Here is a 16,941-nt window from a genome sequence, read left to right on the forward strand (position 1 = left end):
CTTTATCTAGTTTGTTTTATTTACTACTGCTAAAATGGCCACCCCTGAAAATACTAAGTTGTGTGACTTCACTAGCACAAATAATAATGATTTCCTATGCACACCTATTGCTCCACCTACTACTACAGCGGAATTCTTTGAAATTAAACCTGCTTTACTTGAATCTTGTTATGCGAGAGCAATTTTGCAGTGTTAGTTCTGATGATGCTGCTGCCCACCTCAATAATTTTGTTGAACTATGTGAAATGCAAAAGTATAAAGATGTAGATGGTGACATTATTAAATTAAAATTGTTTCCTTTCTCATTAAGCGGAAGAGCTAAAGATTGGTTTCTATCTCTGCCTAAGAATAGTATTGATTCATGGACTAAATGCAAGGATGCTTTTATTGGTAGATATTATCCCCCTGCTAAAATTATATCTTTGAGGAGTAGCATAATGAATTTTAAACAATTGGATAATGAACATGTTGCTCAAGCTTGGGAAAGAATGAAATCTTTGGTTAAAAATTGCCCAACCCATGGATCGACTACTTGGATGATCATCCAAACCTTTTATGCAGGACTAAATTTTTCTTCGCGGAATTTATTGGATTCAGCTGCTGGAGGTACCTTTATGTCCATCACTCTTGGTGAAGCAACAAAGCTTCTTGATAATATGATGGTTAATTACTCTGAATGGCACACGGAAAGAGCTCCACAAGGTAAGAAGGTAAATTCGTTGAAGAATCCTCTTCCTTGAATGATAAGGTTGATGCTATTATGTCTATGCTTGCGAATGATAGGACTAATGTTGATCCTAATAATGTTCCATTAGCTTCATTGGTTGCCCAAGAAGAACATGTTGATGTAAACTTCATTAAAAATAATAATTTCAACAACAATGCTTATCGGAACAATTCTAGTAATAACTATAGGCCATATCCTTATAATAATGGTAACGGTTATGCTAATTCTTATGGAAATTCTTACAAAAATAATAGGAATACACCCCCTAGACTTGAAGCTATGCTAAAAGAATTTATTAGTACGCAAACTGCCTTTAACAAATCTGTTGAGGAAAATCTCAATAAAATTGATATTCTTGCTTCTAAGGTTGATAGTCTTGCCTCTGATGTTGATCTTTTGAAATCGAAAGTTATGCCTAATAGGGATATTGAAAATAAAATTGTTACTACAGCAAATGCCATCCAAGTTAGAATTAATGAGAATATAAGATTAATGGCTGAAGCTGCGTGCTAGGTGGGATAGAGAAGAAAATGAAAAACTAGCTAAAGAGAAAAATATAGCTAAAGTTTGGACTATTACCTCCACTAGCAATGCTAATGATTCACATGTTGCTGCACCTCCTACTATCAATAATAACATAATTGGTGTTGGCAATGTTTCTACTCCTAGTGCAAAGCGCGCAAAATTACCTGAAACTGCTAAAACTGCTAAAGCGCTCTGTGATAAAGCTGCTGAAATTTTTTCCAACCTTGGGGATGATAATCCCATTGCTTTAGATTGTAATGATTTAGATTTTGATGATTGCCACATCTCTGAAGTTATAAAGTTCTTACAAAAACTTGCTAAGAGTCCCAATGCTAGCGCTATAAACTTGGCTTTCACAAAACATATTACAAATGCTCTCATAAAAGCTAGAGAAGAAAAACTAAAACTTGAAACTTCTATTCCTAGAAAGCTAGAGGATGGTTGGGAGCCCATCATTAAAATGAGAGTAAAAGATTTTGATTGTAATGCTTTATGTGATCTTGGTGCAAGTATTTCTGTTATGCCTAAGAAAGTCTATGATATGCTTGACTTGCCACCATTGAAAAAACTGTTATCTGGATGTTAATCTCGCTGATAATGCTAAAAAGAAACCTTTGGGAAGAGTTGATAATGTTCATATTATGGTTAACAATAACCTTGTCCCCGTTGATTTTGTTGTCTTGGATATTGAATGCAATGCATCTTGCCCCATTATATTGGGAAGACCTTTTCTTCGAACCGTTGGTGCTACTATTGATATGAAGGAAGGTAATATTAAATATCAATTTCCTCTCAAGAAAGGTATGGAACACTTCCCTAGAAAGAGAATGAAGTTACATTATGATTCTATTATTAGAACAAATTATGATGTTGATGCTTCGTCTCTTGATGTTACTTGATATACACTTTTCGCGCCTAGCTGAAAGACGTTAAAGAAAAGCGCTTATGGGAGACAACCCATGTTTTTACTACAGTATTTTTGTTTTATATTTGAGTCTTGGAAGTTGTTTACTACTGTAGCAACATCTCCTTATCTTATTTTTATGTTTTGTTGTGCCAAGTAAAGTCTTTGATAGTAAAGTAAATACTAGATTTGGATTACTGCGCAGAAACAGATTTCTTTGCTGTCACGAATCTGGGTCTAATTCTCTCGTAGGTAACTCATAAAATTAAGCCAATTTACGTGAGTGATCCTCAGATATGTACGCAACTTTCATTCAATTTGGGCATTTTCATTTGAGCAAGTCTGGTGCCCTAATAAAATCCATCTTTACGGACTGTTCTGTTTTGACAGATTCTGCCTTTTGTTTCGCATTGCCTCTTTTGCTATGTTGGATGAATTTCTTTGATCCATTAATGTCCAGTAGCTTTATGCAATGTCCAGAAGTGTTAAGAATGATTGTGTCACCTCTGAACATGTTAATTTTTATTGTGCACTAACCCTCTAATGAGTTGTTTCGAGTTTGGTGTGGAGGAAGTTTTCAAGGATCAAGAGATGAGGATGATACAATATGATCAAGGAGAGTGAAAGCTCTAAGCTTGGGGATGCCCCGGTGGTTCACCCCTGCATATTCTAAGAAGACTCAAGCGTCTAAGCTTGGGGATTCCCAAGGCATCCCCTTCTTCATCGACAACATTATCAGGTTCCTCCCCGAAACTATATTTTTATTTCGTCACATCTTATGCACTTTGCTTGGAGCGTCGGTTTGTTTTTGTTTTTGTTTTGTTTGAATAAAATGGATCCTAGCATTCACTTTGTGGGAGAGAGACACGCTCCGCTGTAGCATATGGACAAGTATTTCCTTAGGCTCTACTCATAGTATTCATGGCGAAGTTTCTTCTTCGTTAAATTGTTATATGGTTGGAATTGGAAAATGCTACATGTAGTAATTATAAAATGTCTTGAATAATTTGATACTTGGCAATTGTTGTGCTCATGTTTAAGCTCTTGCATCATATACTTTGCACCCATTAATGAAGAAACACTTAGAGCTTGCTAATTTGGTTTGCATATTTGGTTTCTCTAGAGTCTAGATAACATCTAGTATTGAGTTTTGAACAACAAGGAAGACGGTGTAGAGTCTTATAATGTTTACAATATGTCTTTTATGTGAGTTTTGTTGTAACGTTCATCCTTGTGTTTGTTTCAAATAACCTTGCTAGCCTAAACCTTGTATCGAGAGGGAATACTTCTCATGCATCCAAATCCTTGAGCCAACCACTATGCCATTTGTGTCCACCATACCTACCTACTACATGGTATTTATCCGCCATTCCAAAGTAAATTGCTTGAGTGCTACCTTTAAAATTCCATCATTCACCTTTGCAATATATAGCTCATGGGACAAATAGCTTAAAAACTATTGTGGTATTGAATATGTACTTATGCACTTTATCTCTTATTAAGTTGCTTGTTGTGCGATAACCATGTTTCAGGGGACGCCATCAACTATTCTTTGTTGAATATCATGTGAGTTGCTATGCATGTCCGTCTTGTCTGAAGTAAGAGAGATCTACCACCTTAATGGTTGGAGCATGCATATTGTTAGAGAAGAACATTGGGCCGCTAACTAAAGCCATGATTTATGGTGGAAGTTTCAGTTTTGGACATATATCCTCAATCTCATATGAGAATAATAATTGTTGTCACATGCTTATGCATTAAAGAGGAGTCCATTATCTCGTTGTCCATGTTGTCCCGGTATGGATGTCTAAGTTGAGAATAATCAAAAGCGAGAAATCCAAAATGCGAGCTTTCTCCTTAGACCTTTGTACATGCGGCATGGAGGTACCCCATTGTGACACTTGGTTAAAACATGCGTATTGCAAAGATCCGGTAGTCCAAGCTAATTAGGACAAGGTGCGGGCACTATTAGTATACTATGCATGAGACTTGCAACTTGTAAGATATAATTTGCATAACTCATATGCTTTATTACTACCGTTGACAAAATTGTTTCATGTTTTCAAAATAAAAGCTCTAGCACAAATATAGCAATCGATGCTTTCCTCTTTGAAGGACCATTCTTTTTACTTTTATGTTGAGTCAGTTCACCTATCTCTCTCCACCTCAAGAAGCAAACACTTGTGTGAACTGTGCATTGATTCCTACATACTTGCATATTGCACTTGTTATATTACTCTATGTTGACAATTATCCATGAGATATACATGTTATAAGTTGAAAGCAACCGCTGAAACTTAATCTTCCTTTGTGTTGCTTCAATACCTTTACTTTGATTTATTGCTTTATGAGTTAACTCTTATGCAAGACTTATTGATGCTTGTCTTGAAGTACTATTCATGAAAAGTCTTTGCTTTATGATTCACTTGTTTACTCATGTCATTACCATTGTTTTGATCGCTGCATTCATTACATATGTTTACAAATAGTATGATCAAGGTTATGACGGCATGTCACTTCAGAAATTATCTTTGTTATCGTTTTACCTGCTCGGGACGAGCAGAACTAAGCTTGGGGATGCTGATACGTCTCCGACGTATCGATAATTTCTTATGTTCCATGCCATATTATTGATGATACCTACATGTTTTATGCACACTTTATGTCATATTCGTGCATTTTACGGAACTAACCTATTAACAAGATGCCGAAGAGCCGATTGTCTGTTTTCTGCTGTTTTTGGTTTCAGAAATCCTAGTAACGAAATATTCTCGGAATTGGACGAAATCAAGACCCAGGGTCCTATTTTGCCACGAAGCTTCCGGAAGACCGAAGAGGAGTCGAAGTGGGGCCACGAGGGGCCGCCACCATAGGACGGCGCGGCCCAGGCCTTGGCCGCGCCGACCTGTGGTGTGGGGCCCTCGTGTGGCCCCCCACGTTGCCCTTCCGCCTACTTAAAGCATCCGTCGCGAAACCCTTGATGCGAAAAACCACGATACGGAAAACCTTACTGAGACGCCGCCGCCGCCAATCCCATCTCGGGGGATTCTGGAGATCTCCTCCGGCACCCTGCCGGAGAGGGGATTCATCTCCCGGAGGACTCTACACCGCCATGGTCGCCTCCGGAGTGATGAGTGAGTAGTTCACCCCTGGACTATGGGTCCATAGCGGTAGCTAGATGGTTGTCTTCTCCTCATTGTGCTTCATTGTTGGATCTTGTGAGCTGCCTAACATGATCAAGATCATCTATCTGTAATACTCTATGTTGTGTTTGTCGGGATCCGATGGATAGAGAATACCATGTTATGTTAATTATCAAGTTATTACATATGTGTTGTTTATGATCTTGCATGCTCTCCGTTATTAGTAGAGGCTGCGGCCAAGTTTTTGCTCTTAACTCCAAGAGGGAGTATTTATGCTCGATAGTGGGTTCATGCCCGCATTGACACCAGGACGAGTGATGAAAGTTCTAAGGTTGTGTTGTGCTGTTGCCACTAGGGATAAAACATTGAGGCTATGTCTAAGGATGTAGTTGTCGATTACATTACGCACCATACTTAATGCAATTGTCTGTTGCTTTGCAACTTAATACTGGAAGGGGTTTGGATGATAACCTGAAGGTGGACTTTTTAGGCATAGATGCAGTTGGATGGCGGTCTATGTACTTTGTCGTAATGCCCAATTAAATCTCACTATACTTATCATGACATGTATGTGCATTGTTATGCCCTCTCTATTTGTCAATTGCTCGACTGTAATTTGTTCACCCAACATGCTTTTATCTTATGGGAGAGACACCTCTAGTGAACTGTGGACCCCGGTCCATTCTTTAATACTGAAATACAAATCTGCTTCAATACTTGTTTCTACTGTTTTCTCTGCAAACAATCATCTTCCACACAATACGGTTAATCCTTTGTTACAGCAAGCCGGTGAGATTGACAACCTCACTGTTTCGTTGGGGCAAAGTACTTTGGTTGTGTTGTGCAGGTTCCACGTTGGCGCCGGAATCTCCGGTGTTGCGCCGCACTACATCCCGCCGCCATCAACCTTCAACGTGCTTCTTGGCTCCTCCTGGTTCGATAAACCTTGGTTTCTTTCTGAGGGAAAACTTGCTGCTGTGTGCATCATACCTTCCTCTTGGGGTTCCCAACGAACGTGTGAAATACACGCCATCACCCAGGCCTCAGGCAATTTCTCTCCATCTTCCTGATCAAAATTATAAATTCTCTGCAAAGCAATATGTTGAGCACTAGCAGGAAAGTATTTCCGGAAGAAAACATCAAGCAATTCTTTTGGACTATTAATAGAATCAGGTGGCAAACTATTATACCAAGTTTTAGCATCATCCTTTAATGAGAAAGGGAAAATTTTAGCGACGAAATAAGTACGCTTCTTAACATCATCAGAAAACAAGCTACTAAGAGTAGATAGCTCAATCATGTGTTCTATAGCACTTTCTTTTTCAGTACTACAAAAAGGTGTTTTCTCAACAATATATATATGAGACAAATCAAGAGAAAAATCATAATCCTTATCCTTAATGTTTATAGGAGATGTGGCAAATTTAGGATCAGGAGACAGTTTATATCTAACAGTATGTTGTGCAAGCAACTTTTTAATTTTTCTTGCATCAGTAGTAGCATTGCATTTATCAATAAAATCATCATCAAATTCTACATAATCCTCATCAAGATCATCACTAGAGTATTCAACAGACTCGGGTGAATTAACGAGTGTAGCAGCATTTTCATTAGGAGTTTCAAGCATTTTCAATTTGTCTAGACCTAGCAATTGTAGCATCTAGAAAAGATCCCAATGAACCACTATCATCAAGCACAGCAGAAGCATCATCAATATTATAAGAATTTTCAGATCTAGCAGAAGTACCAGCATGTGAAGCATGTGGTGGTGAAACAAGTTTATCAATCACAGATGGTGAATCAAGAGCAGCAGAGGTACTCAGAGTTGTACCTTTTCTTGTAGTGGATGGTAATATAGCGACTTTAGGATCGCGAGGTTTACCCATGATGGAGAATTTGCAGCGAACAATATCAATCCAAGTGAACTTCCAAATAAAGCTATGCTCCCCGACAACGGCGCCGGAAAATAGTCTTGATGACCCACAAGTATAGGGGATCGCAACGGTCTTCGAGGGAAGTAAAACCCAATTTATTGATTCGACACAAGGGGAGACAAAGAATACTTGAAAGCCTTAACGAGTGGAGTTGTCAATTCAGCTGCACCTGGAAATAGACTTGCTCGCAAGAGTTTATCGATAGTAACGAGTTTTATAGCGAGTAGTAGTGATGAAATAACAGCGGCGAGTAACAAAGACAGCAGTAGTGATTATAGTAAACAGCGAGGATTAAAATACTGTATGCACGGGGATGGATAACGGGCGTTGCATGGATGAGAGAAACTCATGTAACAATCAAAGCAAGGGCATTTGCAGATAATAATAAAACGGTATCCAAGTACTAATCAATCAATAGGCATGTGTTCCATATATAGTTGTACGTGCTCGCAATGAGAAACTTGCACAACATCTTTTGTCCTACCAGTCGGTGGCAGCCGGGCCTCTAGGGAATCTATCGGAAATTAAGGCACTCCTTTTAATAGAGCACCGGAGCAAAGCATTAACACTCCATGAACACATGTGATCCTCATATCACCGCCATCCCCTTCGGTTGTCCCAATTTCTGTCACTTTGGGGCCTTAGGTTCCGGACAACAATACGTGTATACAACTTGCAGGTAAGATCATAAAGCAATGAATATCATAATGAATTGATAACATGTTCAGATCTGAGATCATGGCACTCGGGCCCTAGTGACAAGCATTAAGCATAACAAGTTGCAACAATATCATAAAAGTGCCAATTACGGACACTAGGCACTATGCCCTAACAATCTTATGCTATTACATGACCAATCTCATCCAATCCCTACCATCCCCTTCGGCCTACAGCGGGGGAATTACTCACACATGGATGGGGAAACCTGGCTGGTCGATGGAGAGGCGTCGGTGGTGATGATGGCGATGATCTCCTCCAATTCCCCGTCCCGGCGGAGTGCCAGAACGGAGTTTCTGGTCCCGAGACGGAGTTTCGCGACGGTGGCGGCGTCATCGGATGGTTTCTGGCGATTTCGACTCACCCCCGTGCGTTTTTAGGTCGAAGGCAATAAGTAGTCCGAAGGAGGGCGTCGGGGGCCAGCCGAGGCCGCTACACACTAGGGCCGCGCGCCCCCCTCCTGGGCCACGCCGGCCTAGTGTGTGGGGCCCTCGGGCCCCCACCTGGCTTGCCCTTCTGGCTCCGTCAGTATTCTGGGAAAATAGGACCTTTCGCATAAATTCTGAGGATTTTCCTGAAAGTTGGATTTCTGCACAAAAACAAGACACCAGAGCAGTTATACTGAAAACAGCGTTAGTCCGTGTTAGTTGCATCCAAAATACACAAATTAGAGGCAAAACAATAGCAAAAGTGTTCGGGAAAGTAGATACGTTTTGGACGTATCACCTCACAGTCCACTACTTTCAAGAAGAAGACTGATAAGAAGAAAGGTTCCTGTCATGTGTGCGGTGATCCTGAGCATTGGGCTCCTAGCTGCCCCAACCGTTATGACAGGCGCCAGCATGGGAAGGGCGGCAAGACCGTCAATGTTGTCATGGGCGATGTTGATATGAAGGATGTTGGGTATGGTATATTACCTACTGTTCTTTCATTATGTCGTTCTCCTGATTGGTGGATTGACACGGGCGCTAATGTATATGTTTGTTCTGACATTTCCATGTTTTCTTCATATCGGATCGGAGGGACTCAGTCCGTGCCGATGGGGAACGGCTCGCATGCTTCTGTTCATGGTGTTGGTACGGTCGATCTGAAGTTCACTTCGGGAAAGACCGTGCGACTGAATAACGTGCATCATGTTCCCTCAATAAATAAGAATCTTGTTAGCGGATCCCTTCTATGTCATGATGGCTACAAGATTGTTTTCGAGTCCAATAAGTTTGTACTTTCTAAGTTTGGTACTTTTATTGGTAAAGGATATGAGTGCGGAGGTTTATTCCATCTATCACTGTCAGATGTTTGTAATAAAGTTGTGAATCATGTTTCGTCTGATCTTATATCAAATGTCTGGCATTCACGTCTTTGTCATGTTGATTTTGGTTGCATGACGTGATTATCAAAATTAGATTTAATACCAAAATTCACTTATACCAAAGGATCGAAATGCCTAGCATGCGTGCAAGCAAAACAACCTCGCAAGTCGCATACGACTGCAGAGGTGAGAAATTTGGCACCACTAGAGCTCATACACTCGATCTTTGTGAGATGAATGGTGTATTGACAAAAGGTGGAAAGAAATACTTCATGACATTGATTGATGACTCTACGAGATACTGTCATGTGTATCTTCTGAAGACAAAAGATGAGGCTTTGAGCTTCTTCAAAATTTATAAAGTTGAAGCAGAAAACCAACTTGATCGAAAGATTAATTAAGAGGCTAAGGTCTGATCGAGGTGGAGAGTATTTTTCCAATGAGTTTGATTCCTTTTGTGCGGAACATGGTATAATTCATGAGAGGACGCCTCCCTACTCACCCCAGTCAAATGGAGTAGCCGAAAGAAAGAACCGAACTCTAACAGATCTGATTAATGCCATGTTAGACACATCGGGTCTCTCTAAGGAATGGTGGGGGGAGGCACTGTTGACCGCGTGTCATGTCCTAAACCGAGTTCCCACAAAGAACAAAGAAATTACTCCATTCGAGGAATGGGAAAAGAAAAGGTTAAAACTCTCTTACCTACGAACTTGGGGTTGTTTAGCGAAAGTGAATGTACCGATCCCCAAGAAGCGCAAGCTTGGACCAAAAACTGTAGATTGTGTCTTTCTGGGATATGCTTTTCGTAGCATTGGCTATAGATTTTTAATAGTAAAATCTGAGGTATCCGACATGCACGTTGGCACAATCATGGAGTCGAATGACGCGACTTTCTTTGAGGATATTTTTCCTATGAAAAATGTTTCTAGCTCATCAAATCAGGAGATACCTAACTTATCTAGTCAGGAATTTGTTACAATTCCTGAACCTACTATTCCCTTCGAACACCTTCAAGATCCCGAGAAAAATGATAACGAAATTCCTAAAAGGAGCAAGAGACAAAGGACTGCAAAGTCTTTTGGTGATGATTTCGTTGTGTATCTCGTAGATGATACTCCCACTTCTATTTCAGAAGCTTATGCATCTCCTGATGCTGACTACTGGAAGGAAGCTGTCCGAAGTGAAATGGATTCCATTTTAGCCAATGGAACTTGGGAGATCAGCGATCGTCCTTATGGTTGCAAACCTGTAGGATGCAAATGGGTGTTTAAGAAGAAACTAAGGCCGGATGGTACTATTGAAAAGTACAAGGCAAGACTTGTGGCCAAGGGTTATACCCAAAAGGAAGGAGAAGACTTATTTGACACTTACTCACCTGTGGCTAGGTTGACCACTATTCGAGTACTACTTTCTCTGGCCGCCTCACATGGTCTTCTCGTTCATCAAATGGACATCAAGACAGCTTTCCTAAATGGAGAGTTGGACGAGGAAATTTATATGGATCAACCAGATGGTTTTGTAGTAAATGGTCAAGAAGGAAAGGTATGCAAGTTGTTGAAGTCTTTATATGGTCTTAAACAAGCACCAAAGCAATGGCACGAGAAATTTGATAAAACCTTAACCAAGTGCAGGCTTTGTTGTAAACGAAGCGGACAAATGTGTGTACTATCGCCATGGTGGGGGCGAGGGAGTCATTCTGTGTTTATATGTTGATGACATATTGATTTTTGGGACCAACCTTAATGTGATTAAGAAGGTCAAGGACTTTCTATCTCAGTCTTTTGAGATGAAGGATTTAGGAGTGGCTGATGTTATCTTGAACATCAAGCTGATGAGAGATGATGATGGTGGGATCACTTTGCTTCAATCTCACTATGTTGAAAAGGTCTTGAGTCGTTTTGGGTATAGCGATTGCAAGACTTCTCCAACACCATATGATCCTAGTATGATACTTCGAAAGAATCGAGGCACTGCTAGAAATCAACTTACATACTCTCAAATAATTGGCTCGCTTATGTATTTAACTAGCGCTACGAGGCCTGACATTGCTTTTGCTGTAAGCAAACTCAGTCGATTTGTCTCAAATCCTGGACATGATCATTGGCAAGCTCTTGAGAGAGTTATGCGCTATTTAAAAGGCACCATGAGCTATGGCAACCACTATACCGGGTATCCAAGGGTACTAGAGGGTTATAGTGATTCAAATTGGATTTCTGATGCTGATGAGATAAAGGCCACGAGTGGATATATATTTACACTTGGAGGTGGCGCTGTTTCTTGGAAGTCTTGCAAGCGAGACCATTTTAACGAGGTCAACTATGAAAGCAGAACTCACAGCATTAGACACGGCCACTGTTGAAGCAGAGTGGCTCCGTGAACTCTTGATGGACTTACCTGTGGTTGAAAAACCTATACCCGCAATTCTAATGAACTGTGACAATCAAACAGTGATTGTTAAGGTGAACAGTTCTAAGGATAATATGAAGTCCTCAAGACATGTGAAGAGGAGATTGAAATCTGTCAGAAAAATGAGAAACTCCGGAGTTATTGCATTGGACTACATCCAAACATCTAAGAATCTGGCAGATCCCTTCACAAAGGGTCTATCACGCAATGTGATAGATAATGCATCAAAGGAGATGGGTATGAGACCCACAATATGAGTTTTCCACAGTGGTAAACAACTCTATGTGATCGAAGATCCCGTTAATTAGAATTAGGAGACAAGCTGTTGGTTGACTGAGAGGAAAGTATCCATATTTTAATAAACACCACTCCGTGAAGATGCAATACTTTCCTATTCTGCATGGCAGGTTGATATTTATCTTAATGTGTTCTAAGTGGCTTATCTTAAGCGAGAGATGTTGTCCTGCGAACATCTTTTGAAGAGCACACCTATATGAGTTTGACTGTTAACCGTCGCAGTCTATGAGAGTTGGGTGCTCTCTAACAAACTCATGAAAGGCCATGGAGTATGACGCATAAGCTCCACCCGCGGGGAAGTCCCACGGCAGCCTAGTATTGGTCAAGGCTTTGTGTGAAGCTAGGATGCAGCAAACTTGCAGTTCAAGGCATAGTCCACTGTACAAGTCGCCGCCTAGTGTAGCATAGAGTTCTAGGTGGAAGTTCAACTTAACAGTCTCCACTGCAAGTACCAGTATATAAACAATGTTTTGGAACCAAAGGCAAAATTACATGTGCCTCTGGGATCTGGTGGGGGATTGTTGGAATTTTGGCCCAAAATAGCCCAGTCCAATTTTTCCATTCCAATAAAATTCCTGAAAATCCTAGAGGCCCATGTAGCCCATTCATGCATGGCAAGAGGTGGGACAAATGTTTAGTCCCACATTGCTAGTTGAGAGAGAGCTGGAGTGGTTTATAAGGAGAGCTGTTCTAGCACTTGTATGTGAGTGAGAACAAGAGGGAATCCTCGCGCACTCCTCCTCCTCCTCGCTCGCTCGCTCGTCACGACACGCCGCGGGTTGCGGGAATGCCTCGAGCCGAGAGCTTCTCTATCTTTTTGCCGCGCGTGAATGGGAAATAATCTGAACGGTTGCACAAAGCTGAAACGAATTTTTGCTAGTGGGTTTTTATTAGGGCCGTTCGGCTCCGGCTGCTGTCTCCTCGGTTCGCCTCCCACTGACTGTTCGTTTCATCTCCCGTCGCCGTCTGTTCGCCTGCCTGCCCGTGCCTATAAAAGGGAGGTCGCTCCTCACCTCATGTACAGGTTCTTGCAAACGCTTTCCATAGCACTGCGCTGCTACAGGTTCTTCTCCATCCCGTCTTGCGGCGTGCACCGCGATCCGGGACAGTAGGCCTCCGAAACCCCGCTTCTTCGAGTCCTGTACGGGAGAAGGGCGATAAGGTTTTTGGGGAGCGCTATCAGCGCGACTACTGACTTCATCACGGACTTCGACGACCACTTCCCCGATGAGGACTTCTTCCCCGACATCAGCAGTCTCTACCTCGACGACATGGCTGAAAACGACAACGTCAATGCCAACGCGGGCGCACAGCTGTATGGTGTTTTCTTTCATCTTGTTCAGATCACCACCATGCTCTCTATTTGTGTCGCACCTATAATTTATGGATCAATCTCTCCGAATGTGTTTCCATTATCTTTCTCCTCCTACATACATTGTTTATTTTCCATTAATCTAGTCATGTTTTTCTTGCGGTCTATTTTGTCTAAATTACTTGGTAAATTGCTAATTTTCTCAACATCTGCGAGAATAGCTCCTATGATCATTTATTGGCAGTTGCCCAACTTCTGATATGGTAAGAATGACTTTTTTGTTAACTAGTGAATTCCCCGCGCGTTGCTGCGGAAATTTAACAGTTCTTGATAGTGGAATGGATAAGAAATTATGAACAAATATTGGAAGTCACTTGCCTTTCTAATCAAACTTAACTACTGAACAACTAATAGGCTACTGGTGTATGTATTTATATGTGAAGTGATGATATAAATCAACGTGAGAAAGTATACTTTTGAGAACTTATGTTCATTAAAATAGACAAAATAACTAAGATTCTTCTCCATATCATTACTGCATAATTGGCATAATTAAGAGTCTGAGATAATCAGTAGGCATGCTGTTGACCAATGTCTTCGCACAACACCACGCTGATATCACGGATGGTGAGAGGAGCGATCTGCCTGTAATGAAATCCAATGGCACCATCAGGTCAATAACTCAATATGCATATGGAAAATTAGAATTGGACAAGAAAACAATTGTACGCACCATGATGGGGAGAGAGAGAGAGAGGAAACCGTATGTGCTGAAACCTTGCCTCAACACTTAAATTAGGCATAACAATAACTTCTTAAAATGAGAACTTCTCAAGAGCAAGTGAGTTCCAATACGTACCAATTGAAAATGGACAAAAACAGGGGCCTGATTTCTGTTCAACCTGTTAATAACGGCAAAAAAGAAGGACAGGGTAATGTATATGGGAAATTCCAAACAAAGAAATTAGAGATAAGAGCTCATATCTGTGGCCTGTAGCTCTGTGGCGAAGCAGAGGAGATGAGGACCGACTAAGAGGCAAATCCTGCATTCAATCAGAAAGGAGAATTAAAAGTCATGGATTCAGAACCTTGCCGCATCTCCTCTCATGGCCACAGACGGCGGCCCCTGAGACATAAACAGGGTATTACATACACACACGGTCATGATTCATGAAGACAGTAGATGTAAGTGTGATGGATTGGCCGCCGTTAAACGCAAGTGGAGAGCCCCTTCAGCTACCCTCCACTAATTTCATTCAAGGGCTGTGTGGATCTCTCTGTTATAATTAGAAGATGAACATGTGTGGGATTGTGGTAATTTTTTTAGAAACTGACAGCGGCAGTTTAGAAGACAAAGGACTTGATGTTTCATCACAGAAAACACTTCGGACAGTACGTGGGCCTTAACGTAGTGCTTGTGGTGAGGGATGATGCATCTCAATGGAAAACAAACTATGGAGCGGAAAATTCTACAGTTTAGCATCTCAATGGAAAAGAAACTATGGAGCGGAAAAATATTAGGCTTTAGTTGGTACACATCAAAAACAAAAACTATGAGAATCCTGTATTAGTAATTTGATACTTAAATGATTGAATAAGCCTAAAAAGGTATATACAGCAATACTATAAATATTTAGGAAAATGTGAAAAAAAAGCATAAATTATTGGTTGATATGGAAGGTGATTCATATTGCATACCTGGATAGTTCAGAAGTTAGCGCAAAATAGGGGCATGGTGTTAGCACGCTCAGAAAGAAAGCAGAATAAAACAGGAGTATGGATCCAATGCTATTACATCAGTGATAAACATAAGCTCATAGCTAGAATGTATACAGAGGAAGTTCAGTAGCAGCCCGTATAACTGAAGGTGTTTTTATCGAAGTGATCAATTACAATAGACTTCAGTTACCTAATACATCTGAACCCAAAAGAGGAATTACTGCAAGAATATGGCTACTTACTGGTTGGATGTAATCACAGAGTAGATCGAGGAGAACATTGCCAGCTTAGTCTGCAGCTCAGGACCATGGCTGCGAGCATGTGTCTGGCGATGGATGAGCACAGGAGTTCAGATAGAGAGGACCGAGGAGAACATCAAACCGATGGTAGACTTCCCTTGGGGCTATCCATCCCTTTACTTCATGGAGAGATTCTAGGCTGCTTCAGCATAGGGCCGATAGCTAGAGGATTCGTTAATCAATAGTGTAGATGTATTTGGCGGGCTCCATAAAGGATTATGGAAGCGAATCACGGTGACGAAGATCAACAACTTAAGTAGAGATTGGGTACAGGAAGGGGAAGAGAAAAAGACAGGACGGGGAGGGTTGGATGGAGTTGAAGGCGAGGAGACAATGGAGCCATCGTGGGATAATGGAAGGTGGAGAGATGGGGATTCAGAGAGCCGATAGTATTATTCACAGTCTCGAAAAAATTGACCGATTTTGCTATCATGTGACGTGGACACAGAAATAGATGATGTGGTGGGAGCGCTTAGGTGGCATAGCTGCATGTTTAGAGAAATATGTTAGTGGGGATGAACTTCTTAGTTATATAGGATTATTCAGAATACCAGTGTTCTGTTCGCCGATGTTTGATGAAATTCCTGGACATGTTCGCGAAGGAGATAATGCAAATAGTACATGCTGAAGTGATTAAACGATGAGATTCCCTCAATATACCTGCCTGGCTCCTTCGCATGGGATCTCACTGTGCTTCCATGGAGAATAGACCTGCTTAGTAATTGAATAATATTTATGGTTCAAATTTTTAGGGAACTCTTGTTGATTAGTATCTATTAATTTTTCCCTTGAATTTTAAGCTTTTTACATACTCTTTTGTTCCCTACAGGTTACATGCAGTACGGTGCAATTCTGAGAGTTAGCAAATGGCATTAGTGGAATGATTCATGCTACCAATATGTGAACTTGGCTAGAATTGTATGTTCTTTGAATTACTAATGAGCTTTTCCCAAAGTTTTGGGGACTGGAAGGTGATTTAGCTTGGTATCTATACTAAAAATAAAAGGTTAAGTATAGCTTCAACTATAGAAATATATTTTCCCTTTCTGAGTTTTAATGCCTCGCTACTATTTTTGAACTTTTGCAGCCTGGAGATGTTGGCGTGAATCAAAGCTCATGGAAGTGTGTATATGAGAAGTATTTTCTGAACTATCAAGTTTGAATTGTCGTAATAGCTTCTATTTGGTATGACATCTTGATTGGACTGTAGGAAGATGGCGGTGTGGCTGTCACAGGAGCCTGCGGCTACAACTACTTCGCTGCCAGTTCTATTTTAGTTTTGTTTTCCTTCTGATCTTTCATTTACTGTGGATGAGGTGCTCCAAAGGTTTGATGTCTGAAATAACACCACTACTTTTTTCATGTTATTGTTTATCATAGTTGCATTCCAATGAAGAATCTCAAGGTGTTGTACTCGAAGGCTTTATCAGCTTCTTATGTTGCTATGATTTCTGTGGATGAGGTGCTCCAAAGGTTTGATGTCTGAAATAACACCACGTCCTTTTTCATGTTATTGTTTATCATAGTTGCATTCCAATGAAGAATCTCAAGGTGTTATACTCGAATGCTTTATCAGCTTCTTATGTTACTATGATTTCTGAATGATGGGCTCCAGTGTCATGCAGTCCATCCATTAGAGCATGTCT

Source organism: Lolium rigidum, chromosome 2, assembly GCF_022539505.1.
Source record: "Lolium rigidum isolate FL_2022 chromosome 2, APGP_CSIRO_Lrig_0.1, whole genome shotgun sequence".
Classification (NCBI taxonomy): domain Eukaryota; kingdom Viridiplantae; phylum Streptophyta; class Magnoliopsida; order Poales; family Poaceae; genus Lolium; species Lolium rigidum.